The following is an 18,629-nucleotide window of genomic DNA, read 5'->3' on the forward strand; positions in this document are numbered from 1 at the left end:
ATCGCAGCATTGTTCACAATAGCAAGAACCTGGAAACAACCATGCTGCCCATCAAAAAGAGGACTGGATTAAAAAAAATGTGGTACATATACACGATGAATACTACGCAGCCATAAAAAAGAACAAAATCATGAATTTCGCTGCAACCTGGATGGAACTAGAGTCTATAATACTGAGTGACCTCTCACAAAAACAAAAATCCGAATATCACATGTTCTCACTCATATAATGGACCTTGAACATCCAATGCAATACTATGAGAAAATGACGAATGGTACTGGGAAACTATGGGGGGGAGGGGGATGGGATTAACAGTAGCAAATATCTGTCGGGGGATGGGAAAACACTTCTTATCTACAGGGTGCCTGAATGAAACGTCATTGTACACCTACCCTTAACTGTACCCCACAAAACCATAATAAAAACTACTGATTAATGAAAAAAAAACAAAAACAAAAAAAAACAAAAAAGTTGGACAGTCATTTTTGACTTGAGTGCCCCCTCTCACCAAGAATTCAGTGGATTCTCTTTGCTCTGTGCCACCATTCCGAGCTCCCTCAGTACTCAGAAGACACCCAGCAGAGGACAGAGCCAATCAAATAGCAACAGGTACCTTTACTATTATTAAATGAGCTTGATTCTCTCATGTCTGCAGAGCAGGACAAAACTCTCTTCTCCTCCATTTGAAAAGAAATCCTAGCACTCCTCAAACAGCACACCAAGAGCTTCTCGGGACTCATTTGTTTTGTGGATTAACTCAGGTCTTGAGAGTCAAACTGCATGTTTTGGTGAAAGTCCAGCTTGCCTCCATGAGCAAGAATGTCTCATTGATTAATGACCCTCGGTGACAGGTAAATCAATGGTCATGATGACCAATCGCAGCCATGGACTCCTCTATGACGGTGCATGCCATGCAGCCACACTGAGTAGATGTTTCCACTGAAAAACTCGAAGTGAAATGGGGTGCTCAGCAAGGGTGCTAAAATACCCGGGACTCAGGATAAGGATTAAAGTCTAAGGATAACATGGAGAAATTTTATGGAGGAGACTATCCACATGGTCATACTCCCGAAGATGGCCTCCCGTACTTCAAGTTCTCCAACACCTAACACAATTCTACTGATGGGAACATCATCAGTTTCCCCATGTTGCTTTCCACAACTGTCACCTAGACTGGGCCTCAGCATCATGTTAAACTTTCAGTCATCACCGCTCCTCCAGGCAATATAAAATGTTCATCATTGACCCAACACAAGGATTTATCAATTTCATATCCCTCGCAAGGACAGTCATATGCTCACCACAAGTCAACCAGGAACAGCATTTTGGAGATTCCATTTTTAGTGGATTCATGTCTAGCCACCTGGTTGCACCCCTTTGTTGCTGGGATAGCAGCTTCTTTCTAGGCCAACTTCTGAGAGAAAAGGAGCCATAACGGCATGTCTAAGAGGATACTGTTACTTCCACTGGAATGCTGCATCCCACAGACCTTTCCTCCAAACACATCCAGATGAGACAATACATTTCTGTTGGGCCCACTGCTCTCAGGTGACGTCTGGCAATCCCTGTGGATCAGGACCCAAAGAACACACCATACACAGGGTTCAGGGTGAGATATTATGGATGCCTGTCCTCTCATATCTCAATTTTCAAAGCAGTCTACTGTGTAATCATTGGGTTTCTTGAGCAATATTTGGCATGTTTGACTCTAGCCTGCCTCTTGTAATCATTGAGATTTCACCTCTTGAGCATTCAAGAGAGTTGATGATTTCACAAGTGAATTTCATATCTACTTAATTTGTGTCTCCTCTCCACGTCACTGCCGCACAGTCTCCCTTTTTGAATCACCTTTCCACAATCCCTGAGACCTTAGAAGATGCTCAACTAGCTCAAATTGAGTGAAAGAATGATTTAGTATGGATCCACCTTCTGTCCTGCTCTACAATATCCTCTTATCCCTTAGACTAGCAGAGCCTCTTGGACCTCATCAGACACCAGGATTAGGGTATCTGGAGGCTCTCTTTGCTCCAGGCACATAGGAGTTTCAAGAAGAAACTTGGTTCAGAATTCAATTTGGCTCTGGTACTGAGAGTTCCAAGGCCTAAGGAGTCCCACATAAACTTATGAATGATTGTCATGATTCCCAATCCCAGCTGTGCTCTTCCTGAGATGGTGCATGGCATGGTGCCAGCATGGGCAGAATATTTCATTGTGAGACACAAAGAGAGAAGATGATTGAAGGTAGCGGTTGTTAACCTGCCCCATGTTTGTGAAATGGATTAACACATTACAATTGAATTTGCCAATTTCATGGTGGAGTGCTTCCTCTGGGTTGAGCACCCCTGGATAATTGTTCTGGCTTAGAGAGCTCCATGACTACAGTGGTGCCAGGGCCATCATCAGGCTTACATCAGTTTGCACAATTGTCACGTAAGAGGGTCCTAAGCATAATTATATTGAGCATGACTTTTAAGACAACACATCTCTAGAATCAAGTCAAAGGTTTGATCATTGACCCAGCTTGGAATCTTCCTTTGCTGCCTCTTTTTGAAATAGGCCCATAGGCTCACCAAAAGTTAACAAATGTGAGAAGGTTAGTGGATACTATTTGACTTACAGAGGACATGATGCCAGGCAACTGACTGACATCCTTCGTCCAAGAGACTGACACTTAATCTCTATGCCTTTTCTGAAGATAGGATCTCTGTGAAAAGGAGCAGTACAGCCTGTGTGAACAAGCTGTCTAGTACCTCCCTAGGTATGCTACCTCACACAAGCAGTTCCTCCACATAATGATGAAATACGATAACTGCTCATGTGGAATCCATTCAGTAGGCTGAGACAAAAGGCCCACCATGTCCTGAGTGAAGTCCAGACAGGGTACTTTTGATATAGCTTGGACAAGTCTCTTTTCGTATCTCAGGTGCAAATATGTTCTGCAGTCACAAAGGTGGGTTTTCATGGCACAGCTTGATTATGGGCCGCTTTGCCAGCAATTTGACAGGAATGTGATCTTGCAACTTGAGTTTTCAAGAAAGACTGGGGTTTCCAAAAAGTTGAATACTCATTTTTGAGTTTACTGACCACTCTAACCAGGAATCCAGTGGATTCTCTTTGCTCTGTGCCACCATTATGAGCTCCTTAAGTACTCAGAAGATGCCCAGCAGAGGACAGGGCCAATCAAATCGATAGCAACAGGTACCTTTACTATTATTAAATGAGCCTGATGCGCTCATGTTTGTAGAGCAGGACAAAACTTCTCCATTTGAAAAAGAATCCTAGGACTCCTGAAACAGCACACCAGGAGCTTCTCAAGCTTCATTTGTTTTGTGTATTAACTTGGGCCTTGAGAGACAGACTGTATGCATTGGTGAACATTCAGCTTGGCTCCAAGAGCAAGAATGCCTCATTGATTGATGACTCTTGGTGACTGGTAAATCGTTGGTCATAAAAACCAATCGCACCCACGGACTCCTCTATGATGGTGCATGCCATGCAGCCAGACTGTAGATGTTTCCACTGAAAGACACAAAATGAGATGAGGTGCACATCAACAGGTGTTAAAATGCCCGGGACTCAGAGTGAGGATTAAAGTCGAAGGATAACATGAGGAAATTTTAAGGAGGATACTATCCACATGGTCGTTATCCCCAAGATGGCCTCCCGCACATCAAGTTCTCCAGCAGCAAACACGATCTCACTGACAGGACCATCTTCAGCTTCCCCATGTTGCTCTCCACAACTGTCACCTAGGCTGGGCCTCAGCATCATGTCAAACTTTCAGTCATCACCGCTCCTCCAGACAATATAAAATGCTCATCATTGACCCAACACAAGGATCCACCAATCCCATATCCCTCGCTAGGACAATCATATGCTCTCCACAAGTCATCCAGGAACAGCACTGAAGAATATTTCATTTTCAGAGGATTCGTGGTCAACCACCTGGTTGCAGCCCTTTGTTGCTGGGATGGCAGCTTATTTTCAGGCCACCTTGTGTTAGAAAAGGAGCCATAAGAGTGTGTCAAAAAGGATACTGAGACATCCACTGGGATGCTGCATCCCACAGATCCTTCCTCCAAACACATCCAGATGAGAAAGCAGATGGGCCCTCTGTTTTCGGGTGACATCTGGCAATCCCCGTGGATCTGGAGCCAAGGAACACACCATACACAGGATTCAGGGTGAGACATTTTGGATGCCTTTCCTCTCATATCTGAATTTGCAAAGCGGACTACTGTGTAATAACTGGAGTTCTTGAGCAATATTTGGCATGTTTGACTCTAGCCTGCTCCTTGAAGTCAATGAGATTTCACATCTTGAGCATTCAAAATTGTTGATGATTTCACATGTGGATTTCATATCTACTTCTTAGTTTGTGTTCCCTCAGAACATGACTGCAGCACAATCTACTTTTTACGTTACCATTCCACACTCCCTGAGACCTCAGAAGATGCTCAATTAAGGACATAGTCTGGCAAAAATTGAATGAACGAATGACTTAGTATGTATCTAGTTACTAGCCCACTCGACAAAATCCTCTTATCCCTGAGATTAGAGGAGACACTTGTACCTCACCAAACACTAGGCTGAGAGCATCTGAAGGCTTTCATTGCTCCAGTCTAATACGGGTTTCAAGAGAAATATTGATTCAGAGTTCAAATGGCTCCAGAACTGAGAGTTCCCAAGCCTAAGGGGGCCCACAGGAACTTATGAATGATAGTCATGACTCCCAATCCCAGCCATGCTCTCCATTGGGATGATGCATGCCATTTTACCAGTGTGGGCAGAATATTTCATTGTGAGACACAAAGAGAATTTGAACTAAGGAAGGGTTTGTTAACCTGCCTCGCGTTTGTGAAGGGGTCAAGACACTACAATCGAATTTGCCAATTTTATGGTGGAGTGCTTCATCTGGGTTGAGCACCCCTAGATGGTTTCTCTGGCTTAGAGAGCTGCACCAATAAAGCGGTGCAAGGGTAATCATCAGGCTCATGTCACTTTGCACAATTGTCCTAAGCATAACTATATTGAACATGACTTTTAAGACAACACATCTCTAGAATAAGTCAAAGATTTCATCATGGACCTGGAGAAGAATCCTCCTTTGCAACCTCTTTTTGAAAGCGGCCCATAGGCTCACCAAATGTAACCAAGTATGACCAGATTAGTGGAGACTATTTGACTTTCAGAGGACATGATGTCAGACACCTGGCAGACATACTTCATCCAAGAGACTGACACTTCATCCCTAGGCCTCCTCTGAAGATGGGATCTTTGTGAAAAGGAGGAGGACAGCTTCTGTGCACAAGCTGTCTAGTACCTCCCTAGGTATGCTGCCTCACACAAGCGGTTCCTCCACATAATGATGAATTGAGATACTTGCTCATGTGGAATACATCCTGTAGGCTGAGACAGAAGGTCCCCCAGGTCTCAAGGCAAGTCCAGACAGTGCACTTTTGATACAGCTTGGGTATGTCTCCTTTGGTATCTCAGGTGGGAATATGTTCCTCGATCTAAAAATTGGGGTTTTGAGGCAGAGCTTGGATACAGGACATTTTGCCAGCAGTTTGACATGAGTGTGTTCTCACATCTTGAGTTTTCAAGAAAGTCAGTGGTATCAAAAAAGTTGGACAGTCATTTTTGACTTTTATGCCTCCTCTAACCAGGAATCCAGTGGCTTCTCTTTGCTCTGTGCCACCATTCCAGGCTCCCTATGTACTCAGAAGACGCCCAGCAGAGGAAAGGGCCATTCACATTGTAAACACAGATACCTTGACTATTATTAAATGAGTCTGATTCTCTCATGTTTATAGAGCAGGACAAAACTCTCTTCTCCCTCCATTGGTAGAAATTTCCTAGGACTAATCAAACAGCACACTAAGAGCATCTTGAGGCTCATTTTGTTTCTGGATTCACTCCATGCTTGAGAGACAAACTGCATGCATTGGTGAAAGTCTATCTTGTCTCCATGAGTAAGAACGCCTCATTGACTGATTACCCTTGGTGACTGGTCAATCATTGGTCATGAAAACCGATTGCAGCCCTGGAGTTCTCTATGATGGTGCATGCCTTGCAACCACGCTGAATAGATGTTTACACTGAAAGACACAAAGTGAGATGGGGTGGTCAGCAAGGAGTGCTAAAATGCCCCGACTCAAAATGAGGATTAAAGTTGAAGGATAACATGGGGAAATATTATGTAGAAGACTATCCACATGGTTGTACTCCCCTAGATGGCCTCCCATACTTCAAGTTCTCCAGCACCAAACATGGTTGTACTAATGGGACCATCATCATCTTCCCCATGTTGGTTTGCACAACTGTCACCTAGGCTGGGCCTCAGCGTCATGCGTGATCTTTCAGTCATCACCGCTCCTCCAGGCAATTTAAAATGCTCATCATTGACCCAACACAAGGATCCGCTAATCCCATATCCCTAGCAAAGACAGTCATATGCTCACCACAAGTCAACCAGGAATAGCATTTTGGAGATTATTTCATTTTCAGAGAATTCGTGCCCAACCACCTGGTTACGGCCCTTTGTTGCTGGGATAGCAGCTTATTTCCAAGACAACTTCTGAGAGAAAAGGAGCGAAAAGGGCGTGTAAAAAAAAAATACTGATTATTCCACTGAGATGCTGCATCCCACATACCTTTCCTCCAAACACATCCAGATAAGACATTACATTTCGTTTGGGCCCTTTGCTTTCAGGTACATCTGGCAATCCCTGTGGATCAGGAGCCAAAGAACACCCCATACACAGGGTTCAGAATGAGACATTTTGGATCCCTCTCCTCATATCTCAATTTGTAAAGCAGTCTACTGTGTAATAATTGAATTTCATGAGCAATATTTGGCATGTTTGACTCTAGCCTGCTGCTTGTAATCAGTGAAAATTCACCTCTTGAGCATTCAAGATAGTTGATGATTTCACTAGTGGATTTCATATCTACTTCTTAATTTGTTTCCCCTCTCCACATGACTGCCGCACAATCTTCTTTTTTGTACCACCATTCCACACTCCCCAAGACCTCAGAAGATGATCAACTAAGACATCGTCTGGGCGAAGTTGAGTGAAATAATGGTTTATTATGGATCCAGCTTCCATTCTGGTCTACAAAATCCTCTTATCCCTTAGATTAGCGGAGACACTTGGACCTCATTACACACCAGGCTGAGAGCATCAGAAGGCGCTCTTTGCTCCAGTCTCATAGGGGTTTTAGATAAAAGGTACTCATATTGGTTCAGAATTCAATTTGGCTCCGGAAATGAGAGTTCCCAAACCTAAGGGGTCCCACATTAACTTATGAATAATCGTCATGACTCTCAAACTAGACATGCTCGTCCCTGGGATGTTGCATGCTATGGTGCCAGTGTGGGCAGAATATTTCATTGTGAGACACAGAGGGAGAAGATGATCTAAGGAAGGGGTTGTTAACCTGCCCCACATTTGTGAAAGGGTCAAGACAGTAGAATCGAATTTGCCAATTTCATGGTGGAGTGCTTGGTCTGGGTTGAGCACCCCTTGATGGTTTCTCTGGCTTAGAGAGTTCCAGGACTACAGTGATGCCAGGGCCTTCAACAGGCTAACGTCAGTTTGCACAAATGTCACGCAAGTGGGTTCTAAGCTTAATTATATTGAGCATGACTTTTAAGACAACACATCTCTAGAATCAAGGCAAAGGTTTGATCATTGACCCAGCTAGGAATCCTCCTTTTCCCCCTATTTTGAAATAGGCCATAGGCTCCCCAAAAGTAACCAAATGTGAGCAGATTAATGGAGACTATTTGACTTTCAGAAGACACGATCCCAGGCACCTGGTTGACATCCTTCATCCGAGACTGACACTTATCCTCTAGGCCTTCTATGAAGACAGGATCTCTTTGAAAGGAGGGGGAAAGCTTGTGTGAAAAAGCTGTCTAGTACCTCCCTACGTAAGATGCCGCACATATGTGGTTCCTCCACAGAATGATGAAATGAGATACCTGTTCATGAAGAATTCCTCCTGTAGGCTGACACAAAAGGTCCAACAGGTCATTAGCCAAGTCCAGACAGGTTGCTTTTGATATAACTTGGACATGCCTCACTTCGTATCTCAGGTGCAAATATGTTCCTCAGTCTCAAAAAATGGGTGTTCATGACACAGCTTGGTTAAGGAATATTTTGCCAGCAGTTTGAAATGAGTGTGTTAGCTGGGCTCGGTGGCTCAGCCTGTAATCCCGTGCCTTTTGGAGGTGAGTGGATTGCCTGAGCCTGCGGGCTTAAGACCCGCCTGGGCAACTTGGCGAGACCTCATCTCTACAATAAATCTAAAAAATTAGCTGGGCATGGTAGCACACACCTGTAATTCCAGCTACTTGGAAGGCTGAGGCGGAAGGATTGCTGGAACCCAGCTGGTCGAGGCTACGGTGGCCACGAGCGGCCACTACACTCCAGTCTGGGTGACAGAGTGAGACTCCAACTCAAAAACAAAAAACAACAAAAAAAGAAATGAGTGTGCTCTTATATCCTGAATTTTCAAGAAAGATGGTGGTTTTGAAAAAGTTGGACAGTCATTTTGACTTGAGTGCCCCCTCTCTCCAGGAGTCTGGTGGATTCTCTTTGCTCTGTGCCACCATTCCCATCTCCCTACGGACTCAGAAGATGCCCATCAGATAACAGGGTCATTAACATTGTGAGCCACAGAAATGTTTACTAGTATTAAATGAGTCTGATTCTCTGATGTCTATAGAGCAGGACAAAACTCCCTTCTCCCTCCATTTGGAAAAGAATCCTAGGACTCCTAAAACAGCACACAAAGTGTATCAAGGTTCATGTGTTTTCTGAGTTCACTCAGGCCTTGAGAGACAAACTGCATTCATTGGGGAAAGTCCAGCATGCCTCCATGAGCAAGAACACCTTATTGACTGATGACCCTCAGTGACTGGTAAATCATTCGTCAAGGAAACCGATCGCAGCCACGGACTCCTCTATGATGGCGCACACCATGCAGCAACGCTGAGTAGATGTTTCCACTGAAAGACACAAAGCGAGAGGGGGTGCTCAGCAAGGGGTGCTAAAATGCATGGGACTAAGGATGAGGATTAAAGTCTAACGATAACATAGGAAAATTTTATGGAGGACACTATTCACATGGTCGTACTCCCCACGATGGCCTCCCATACTTCAAGTTCTCCAGCACCAAGCATGATCATACTGACGGGACCATCATCATCTTCCCCATGTTGGTTTCCACAACTGTCACCTAGGCTGGGCCTTGGTATCATGCATGAACTTTCAGTCATCACTGCTCCCCCAGGCAATATAGAAGGCCTATGATTGACCCAACACAAGGATTCGCCAATCCCACTTCCCTTGCAAGGACAATCATATGCTCACCACAAGTCAACCAGGAACACCATTTTAGATAATATTTCATTTTCAGAGAATTCGTGACCAGCCAATTGGTTGCAGTCGTTTGTTGCTGGGATAACAGCTTAATTCCAAACCACCTTCTGAGAGAAAAGAAGCCATAAGGGCATGTCAAAAAGGATACTGACTTCCACTGGGATGCTGCATCCCACAGACATTTCCTCCAAACACATCCAGATGAGACATTACATTTCTGTTGGATCCTCTGCTTTTGGGTGACCCCTGGCTCTCCCCGTGGATCAGGAGCCAAAGAACACACCATACACAGGGTTCAGGGTGAGACATTTTGGATACCTGTCCTCAAATATTTCAATTTGCAAAGGAGTCTGCTGTGTAATAATTGGGGTTCTTGAGCAATATTTGGCATGTTTGACTCCAGTCTGCTGCTTATAATCAGTGAGATTTCACCACTAGAGATTTCAAGAAAGTTGATGATTTCAGAAGTGGATTTCATATAAAATTCTTAATTTGTGTTCCCTTTCCACATGACTGCTTCACAGTTTCCATTTTTGCGTCACCATTCCACACTTCCTGAGACCTCAGAAAATGCTCCACTAAGCACATCGTCTGACTGAAGTTGAGTGAAAGAATATTTTAGTATGGAATCAGCTTCTATCCTGCTCGACAAAATCCTCTTATCCCTGAGATTAGCGGAGACACTTGGACCTCATCAGACACCAGGCTGAGAGCATCTGAAGGCTCTCTTTGCTCAAGTCTCATAAGAGTTTCAAGAGAAATTTCCTCATAATGGTTCAGAATTCCATTTGTCTCCAGAATTGAGAGTTGCCAAACCAAAGAGGTTGCACATAAACTTATGAATGATTGTCATGATTCCCAATTCCAGCCAAGCTCTTCCCTGGGATGGTGCATGCCTTGGTGCCAACGTGGACAGAATATTTCATTGGGAGACACAAAGAGAGAGGATGATCTAAGGAAGGGGTTGTTAACGTGGCCGGCGATTGTGAAAGGGGTCAAGACATTACAATAAAATTTGCCAATTTCATGGTGGAGTGCTTCCTGAGGATGGTTTCCCTGGCTTAGAGAGCTCCACAACTACAGTCATGCCAGGGACATCATCAGGCTCAAGTCAGTTTGCACAATTGTCACATAAGAGGGTCCTAAGTGTAGTAATATTGAGCATAACTTTTTAGACAACACATCTCTAGAATCAAGGCAAAGGTTTGATCATTGACCCAGTTAGGAATCCTTCTTTGATGCCTCCTTTTGAAATAGGCCTATAGGCTCACCAAAGGTAACCAAACATGAGCACATTACTGGAGACTATTTGACTTTCAGAGGACACGATCCCAGGCACCTGACTGACATCCTTCATCTGAGAGACTGACACTTATTCTCTAGGCCTTCACTGAAGACTGGATCTCTGTGAAAAGGAGGAGGGCAGCTTCTGTGAACAATCTGTCTAGTACCTCCTGAGGTAAGCTGCCTCACATAAGCGGTTCCTCCACATAATGATAAAATGAGAAACCTGCTCATGTGGAATCCATCCTGTAGTCTGAGACAAAAGGTCCACCAGGCCATGAGCAAACTCCAGACAGGTTACTTTTGATACAGCTTGGACATGCCTCTCTTCGTATCTCAGGTGCAAATATGTTCCTCAGTCTCAAAGATCAGTTTTCATGGCACAGCTTGATTATGTGGTATTTTGTCAACTGTTAGAAATGAGTGTGTTCTTACATCCTGAGGTTTATAAAGACGGTGGTTTCAAAAAAGTTGGATAGTCATTTTTGACTTGAGTGTCCCCTCTCACCAGGAGTCCGGTGGATTCTCTTTGCTCTGTTCCACCATTCCAAGCTCCCTAAGTACTCAGAAGACTACAACACAGGAAAGGGTCATTCACACCATGAGCCACAGGTACCTTTACTATTCTTAAATGAGCCTGATTCTCTCATGTCTACAGAGTAGGATAAAGCTCTCTTCTCCCTCCATTTGGAAAAGATTCACTTAGGGCTTCAGAGACAAACTGAAGCATGGTGAAAGTCCAGCTTGCCTCCATTAGCAAGACCACCTCATTGATTGATGAACCTCGGTGACTTGTAAATCATTGGTCATGACAACTGATCACATACACGGACTCCTCTATGAAGGTGCATGCCATGCAGACATGCTGAGTAGATGTTTCCATTGAAAGACACAAAGTGAGAAGGGGTGCTCAGCAAGAAGTGCTAAAATGCCTGGGACTCAGGATGAGGACTAAAGGCTAAGGATAATATGGGGAAATTTTATGGAAGACACTATCCACATTGTCGTACTCCCCAAGATGGTTTCCCGTACTTCAAGTCCTCCCACAGCAAGCATGATCGTATTGACAGGACCATCATCATCTTCACCATGTTGGTTTACACAACTGTCTCCTAGGCTGGACCTCAGCAGCATTCGTGAAATTTCAGTCATCACTGCTCCCCCAGGCAATATTGACCCAACACAAGGATCCACCAAACCCATATCCCTCGCAAGGACAGTCATATGCTCACCACAAGTCAACCAGGAACAGCGTTTTGGAGATATTTCATTTTCAGAGGATTCATGTCCAGTCACTAGGTTGCAGCCCTTTGTTGGTGGGATAGTAGCTTATTTCCAGGCCACCTTCTGAAAGAAAAGAAGCCATAAGGGCATGTCTAAGAGAATACTGATACTTGCACTGGAATGTTGCATCCCACAGACCTTTCCTCCAAACACATCCAGATGAGATGATACATTTCTGTTGGGCCCTCTGCTTTCGGGTGACATCTGGTAATCCCCATGGATCAGGAGCCAAAGAACACACTCTACACAGGGTACAGGGTGAGGTATTTTGGATGCCTGTCCTCTCATATCTCAATTTGCAAAGTAGATGACTGTGTAATAATTGAGGTTACTGAGCAATATTTGGCATGTTTGACTCTAACCTGCTGCTTCTAATCAGTGAGATTTCACATCTTGAGCATTCAAAAGAGTTGATTATTTCACAATTGTATTTCTTATCTACTTCTTAGTTTCTGTCTCCTCTGAACACGACTGATGCTCAGTTTCCTTTATTGCGTCACCATTCCACACTCCCTGAGACCTCAGAAGATGCTCAACAAAGGACATAGTCTGGCACAAGTTGAGTGAATGAATGTTTTAGGATGTATCCAGTTTCTGGCCCAGTCGACAAAATCCTCTTATCCCTGAGATTAGAGGAGACACTTGGACCTCACCAAACACCAGGCTGAGAGCATCTGAAGGCTCTCATTGCTCCAGTCTAATATGAGTTTCAAGATAAAAAGTACTCATATTGGTTCAGTGTTCCATTTAACTCCAGAACTGAGAATTACCAAGCCTGAGGGGGCCCACAGGAAGTTATGAATGATGGTCATGACTTCCAATCACAGTCATGCTCTCCCCGGGATGGTGCATGCCGTGTTGCTATCTTGGGCAGAATATATCATTGTGAGACACAGAGAGAGAATTTGAGCTAAGGAAGGGGTTGTTAACCAGCCCTCCATTTGTGAAGGAGTCAAGACACTACAATCGAATTTGCCAATTTCGTGGTGGAGTGCTTCATCTGGGTTGAGCACCCATGGATGGTTTCTCTGGCTTAGAGAACTGCATGACTATACCAGTGCCAGGGTCATCATCAGGCTCACGCCGCTTTGCACAATTGTCATGTAAGAGGGTCCTAAGCGTTAACTGTATTGAGCATGACTTTTAAGACAGCACATCTCTAGAATCAAGTCAAAGGTTTGATCATTGACCCAGCTAGGAATCCTCCTTTATTGCCTCTTTTTGAAAGCGGCCCACAGGCTCACCAAATGTAATCAAATGTAACCAGGTTAGTGGAAACTATTTGACTTTCAGAGGACACAATGCCAGGCACCTGGCTGACATCCTTCGTCCGAGAGACTGACACTTATTCCCTAGGCCTTTACAGTAGATGGGATGTCTGTGAAAAGGAGGAGGACAGCTTTTGTGAACAAGCTGTCTAGTACCTCCCTAGCTATGCTGCCACACACAAGTGGTACCTCAACATAATGATGAAATGAGATATCTGCTCAAGTGAAATCCATCCTGTAGGCTGAGACAGAAGGTCCCCCAGGTCTGAAGACAAGTCCAGACAGGGTACCTTTGATTCAGCTTGGACATGCCTCTTTTCATATCTCAGGTGGGAATATGTTCCCCTGTCTTAAAAATTGGGTTTTCGAGACAGAGCTTGATTATGGGACCTTTTGCCAGCAGTTTGACATGAGTGTGTTCTCACATCTTGAGTTTTCAAGAAAGATGGTGGTCTCAAAAAAGTTGGACAGTCATTTTTGACTTGAAGGCCCCCTCTCACCAGGAGTACAGTGGATTCTCCTTGCTCTGTGCCACCATTCTGAGCACGCTAAGTACTCAGAAGACGCCAAGCAGAGGACAGTGCCACTCACATCGTGAGCCACATGTACCCTTAACATTATAAAATGAGTCTGATTCTCTCATGTCGGTAGAGCTGGACAAAATCTCTTCTCCCTCGTTTTGGAAAAGAATCATGGGCCTCCTTGAACCACACACCAAGAGCATCTCGGGGCTCCTTTTTTTCCCTCAGGCCTTGAGAGAAAAACTGAATGCATTTGTGAAAGTCCAGTCAGCCTCCATGAGCAAGAACTCCTCATTGATTGATAACCCTTGGTGACTGGTAAATAGTAAATCATTGGCCATGACAACCATTCGCAGCCATGGCCTCCTCTATGACAGTACATGCCATGCAGCCATGCTGAGTAGATGTTTCCACTGAAGGACAAAAAGTGAGATGCGGTACTCAGCAAGGGGTGGTAAAATGCCCGGGACTCAGGATGAAGATTAAAGTCTAAGGATAACATGGGGAAAATTTTTGGAGGAGACTATCCACATGGTCGTGCTCCCCAAGATGGCATCCCGGTACTTCAAGTTCTCCAGCACCAAACACGATCGTACTGACAGGACCATCATCATCTTCCCCATGTTGGTTTCCACAACTGACACCTAGGCTGGGCCTCTGCGTCATGCATGAAATTTAAGTTATCACCACTTCTCCAGGCAATATAAAATGCTCATCATTGACCCAACACAAGGATCCGCCAATCCCATCTCCCTCACAAGGGCAGTCATATATTAACCACAAGTCAACCAGGAACAGCGTTTTGGAGAATATTTCATTTTCAGAGGATTCGTGGCCAGCCACCTGGATTCAGCCCTTTGTTGCTGGGATAGCAGCTTATTTGCAGGCCACCTCCTGAGAGAAAAGGAGCCATAAGGGTGTGTCAAATAGGATACTGATACTTCCACTGGGATGCTGCATCCCACAGACTTATCCTCCAAAGACATCCAGATGAGACAATACATTTCTGTTGTGCCCTCTACTTTTGTATGATGTCTGGCAATCCCCATGGATCAGGAGCCAAAGAACATACCATACACAGGATTCAGGGTGAGACATTTTGGATGCCTGTCATCTCATATCTCAATTTGCAAAGAGGTCTACTGTGTAATAACTGTGTTTCTTGAGCAATATTGGCATGTTTGATCCTGGCCTGCTGCTTGTAATCAGTGAGATTTCACTTCTTGAGCATTCAAGAGAGTTGATGATTTCACAAGTGGATATCAAATCTACTTCTTAATTTGTTTCCACTCTCCACATGACTGCCACACCATCTACTTTTTTGCGTCACCATTCCACACTCCCTGAGACCTCAGAAGATGCTCATCTAAGGACATAGTCTGGCATAAGTTGAGTGAACGAATGGTTTAGTATGTATCCAGTTTCCGGCTTGCTCAACCAAATCATCTTATACCTGAGATTACAGAAGTCATTTGGACCGCATCAAACACCAGGTTGAGAGCATATGAAGGCTGTCATCACTCCAGTCTAATAGGGGTTTCAAGAGAAAAGGTACTCATATTGGTTCAGAGTTTAATTTGATTCCAGAACTAAGTGTTCCCAAGCCTAAGGAGGCCAACAAGAACTGTTGAATGATGGTTATGATTCCCAATCCTAGCCATGCTCTCCCGTGGGATGGTGCCTGCCATTTTCCCAGCATGGGCAAAATATTTCATTGTGAGACACAAAGAGAGATTTTGAGCTAAGTAAGGAATTGTTATGCTGCCCTGCATTTCTGAAGGGGTAAAGACACTACAATCGACTTTGCCAATTTGGTGGTGAAGTGCTTTCTCTGGGTTGAGCACCCATGGATGGATTCTCTGGCTTAGAGAGCTCCAAGACTAGAGTGGTGCCCAAGTCATCATCAGGATCACGTCACTTTGCACAATTGTCAGGTAAGAGTGTCCTAAGAGTAACTATATTGAGCATGGCTTTTAAGACAGTACATCTCTAGAATCAAGGCAAATGTTTGATCATTGACCCACTAGGAATCCTCCTTTGATGCTTCTTTTTGAAATCGGTCCATAGGCTCACCAAAAGTAACCAAATGTGAGCAGATTACTGGAACATATTTCACTTTCATATGACACAATGCCAGGTACCTGGCTGACATTCTTTGTCTGAGAGACTGACACTTATTCTCTAAGCCTTCACTGAAGATGGCATCTCAGTGAAAAGGAGGAGAACATCTTGTGTGAACAAGCTGTCTAGTACCTCCCTAGGTATGCTGCCTCACACATGCGTTTCCTCCACATAATGATGAAATGAGATAACTGCTCATGTGGAATCCATCCTGTAGGCTGAGACAAAAGGTCCACCAGATCCTGAGACAAATCCAGACAGGGTACTTTTGATACAGCTTGGACATGCCTCTCTTCGTATCTCTGGTACGAATACATTCTGCAGTGTCAAAGATGGGTTTTCGTGGCACAGCTTGGTAATGGGACCCTTTACCAACCATTTGACATGAGTGTCTTCTCACATCTTGAGTTTTCAATAAAAACAGTGGTTTCAAAAAAGTTGGACCATCATTTTTGACTTGGTATCCCCTCTTATCAGGAGTCCAGTGGATTCTCCTTGCTCTGTGCCACCATTCAAGCTCCCTAAGTACTCAGAAGACGTTCAACAGAGGACAGGGCTATTCGTACCATGGGCCACAGATACCTTGACTATTGTTAAATGAGCCTGATTCTCTCATGTCTGTAGAGCAGGAAAAAACTCTCTTCCCCCTCCATTTGGTAAAGAATCATGGGCTACCTTGAACAGCACACCAAGCTCATCTCAAGTCTCCTTTTATTTCTGGCTTACCTCAGGCCTTGAGAGAAAAACTGAATGCATTTGTGAAAGTCCAGCTTGACTCCATGAGCAGGAACTCCTCATTGATTGATGACCCTGGGTGACTGGTAAATTAGTAAATCACTGGTCATGACAACCGATTGCAGCCATGGCCTACTCTATGACAGTGCATACCATCCCACCATGGTGAGCAGATGTTTCCACTGAACGACAAAAAGTGAGATGGGGTGCTCAGAAAGGGGTGCTAAAATGCTCAGGACTCAGAATGAGGACTAAAGTCTAAGCATAGTATGGGGAAATTTTTTGGAGGAGACTATTCACATGGTCGTGCTCCCCAAGATGGCCTCCCACTACTTCAAGTTCTCCAGCACCAAACACGATTGTACTGCCAGGACCATCATCATCTTCCCCATGTTGGTTTCCACAACTGTCACTTAGGCTGGGCCTCAGCGTCATGCGTGAACTTTCAGTCATCACCATTTCTCCAGGCAATAAAAAATGCTCATCATTGACCCAACACAAAGATCCACCAATCCCATATCTCACAAGGACAGTCATATACTCACCAAAAGTCAATCAGGAACAGCCTTTTAGAGAATATTTCATTTTCAGAGGATTCATGGCCAGCCACCTGGTTGCAGCCCTTTGTTGATGGGATAGCAGCTTAGTTCCAGGCCACCTTCTGAGAGAAAAGGAGCCATAAGGCCATGTCAAAAAGGATACTGATACTTCCACTGGGATGCTGCATCCCACAGACCTTTCCTCCAAACACATCCAGATGAAACAATACATTTCTGTTGGGCCCTCTGCTTTCGGATGACGTCTGGCAATCCCCGTGGATCAGGAGACAACGAACACACCAGATACAGAGTTCAGAGTGAGTCATTTTGGATGCTTGTTCTATCATGTCTCAATTTGCTAAGCAGTCTACTGTGTAACAGATGGGCTGCTTGAGCAATATTTGGCATGTTTGACTATAGCCTGCTGATTGCAATCAGGGAGATTTCACCTCTTGAGCATTCAAGGGAGTTGATTATTTCACAAGCTGATTTCATGTCTATTTCTTAATTTGGGTCCCCTCTCCACATGACTGCCACACAGTCTACTTCTTGCATCACCATTCCACACTTCCTGAGACCTCAGAAGATGCTCAACAAAGGCCATTGTCTTGCTCAAGTAGAGTGAAAGAATGGTTTAGTATGGATTCAGCTTCTGTTCTACTCGAAAAAATCCTCTTATCACTGAGATTAGAGGAGACACTTGGACCTCATCTGATACCAGACTTAAAGCATCTGAAGGCTCTCTTTGCTCCAGTCTCAAAGGGGTTTCAAGAGAAAAGGTACTCATATTGGATCAGAATTCAATTTGTCTCTAGAACTGAGAGTTCCCAAGCCTAAGGGGTCTCACATAAACAAATGAAAGAGCATCATGACTCCCAGTCCCAGTCATGCTCTTCCCTGGGATGGTGCATGCCATGGTGCCAGTGTGTGCAGAATATTTCATTATGAGACACAAAGAGAGATGATCTAAAGAAGGGGTTATTTACCTGTCCCGTGTTTGTGAAAGGGGTCAACACATTACAATCGAATTTCCCAATTTCATGGTGGAGTGCTTCCTCTGGGTTGAGTACCCCTGGATAAATTCTCTGACTTAGAGAGCTGCACAACTAAAGTTGTGCCAGGGTCATCATCAGTTTGCACGATTGTCACGTAAGAGGGTCCTAAGCATAATTATATTGAGCATGACTTTTAAGACAACACATTTCAAGAATCAAGACAAAGGTTTGATCATTTACCCAGCTAGAAATCTTCCTTTCCTGCCTTTTTTTGAAATAGGCCCATATGCTCACCAAATAACCAAATGTGAGCAGATTACTAGACACTATTTGATTTTCAGAGGACACGATGCCAGGCACTTGGCTGATATACTTCGTCCGAGAGACTGACGCTTATTCTCTAGGCCTTCACTGAAGATGGCAACTCTATGGAAAGCAGGACAGCTTGTGTGAACAAACTGTCTACTAACTACCTAGGTATGCTCCCTCA

The 18,629-nt window shown here is 44.3% G+C and overlaps 2 long non-coding RNA genes across 3 annotated transcripts; both read right to left on the reverse strand.

The window, feature by feature from the left end:
* Positions 1–3,220: 3,220 nt before the first annotated feature.
* Positions 3,221–8,183, reverse strand: LOC103269439. Of its 2 annotated transcripts, none has more exons than XR_504883.1 (4): positions 7,991–8,183; positions 6,465–6,580; positions 6,002–6,101; positions 3,221–3,519 (listed from the first exon to the last, which is right to left on the reverse strand). It is a non-coding gene; the product is annotated as an uncharacterized LOC103269439 (long non-coding RNA). The 2 variants fall into 2 exon arrangements; XR_504884.1 differs by lacking the exon at positions 3,221–3,519 and adding an exon at positions 3,995–4,148.
* Positions 8,184–8,618: 435 nt separating this feature from the next.
* LOC103269440 lies at positions 8,619–18,231 on the reverse strand. Its single transcript, XR_504885.1, has 4 exons — positions 18,131–18,231; positions 17,151–17,266; positions 11,909–12,023; positions 8,619–9,019 (listed from the first exon to the last, which is right to left on the reverse strand). It is a non-coding gene; the product is annotated as an uncharacterized LOC103269440 (long non-coding RNA).
* Positions 18,232–18,629: the final 398 nt, after the last annotated feature.

The sequence above is a fragment of the Carlito syrichta genome, unplaced genomic scaffold (assembly GCF_000164805.1).
Source record: "Carlito syrichta isolate Samal-C Ts95f unplaced genomic scaffold, Tarsius_syrichta-2.0.1 Scaffold309264, whole genome shotgun sequence".
Classification (NCBI taxonomy): Eukaryota; Metazoa; Chordata; class Mammalia; order Primates; family Tarsiidae; genus Carlito; species Carlito syrichta.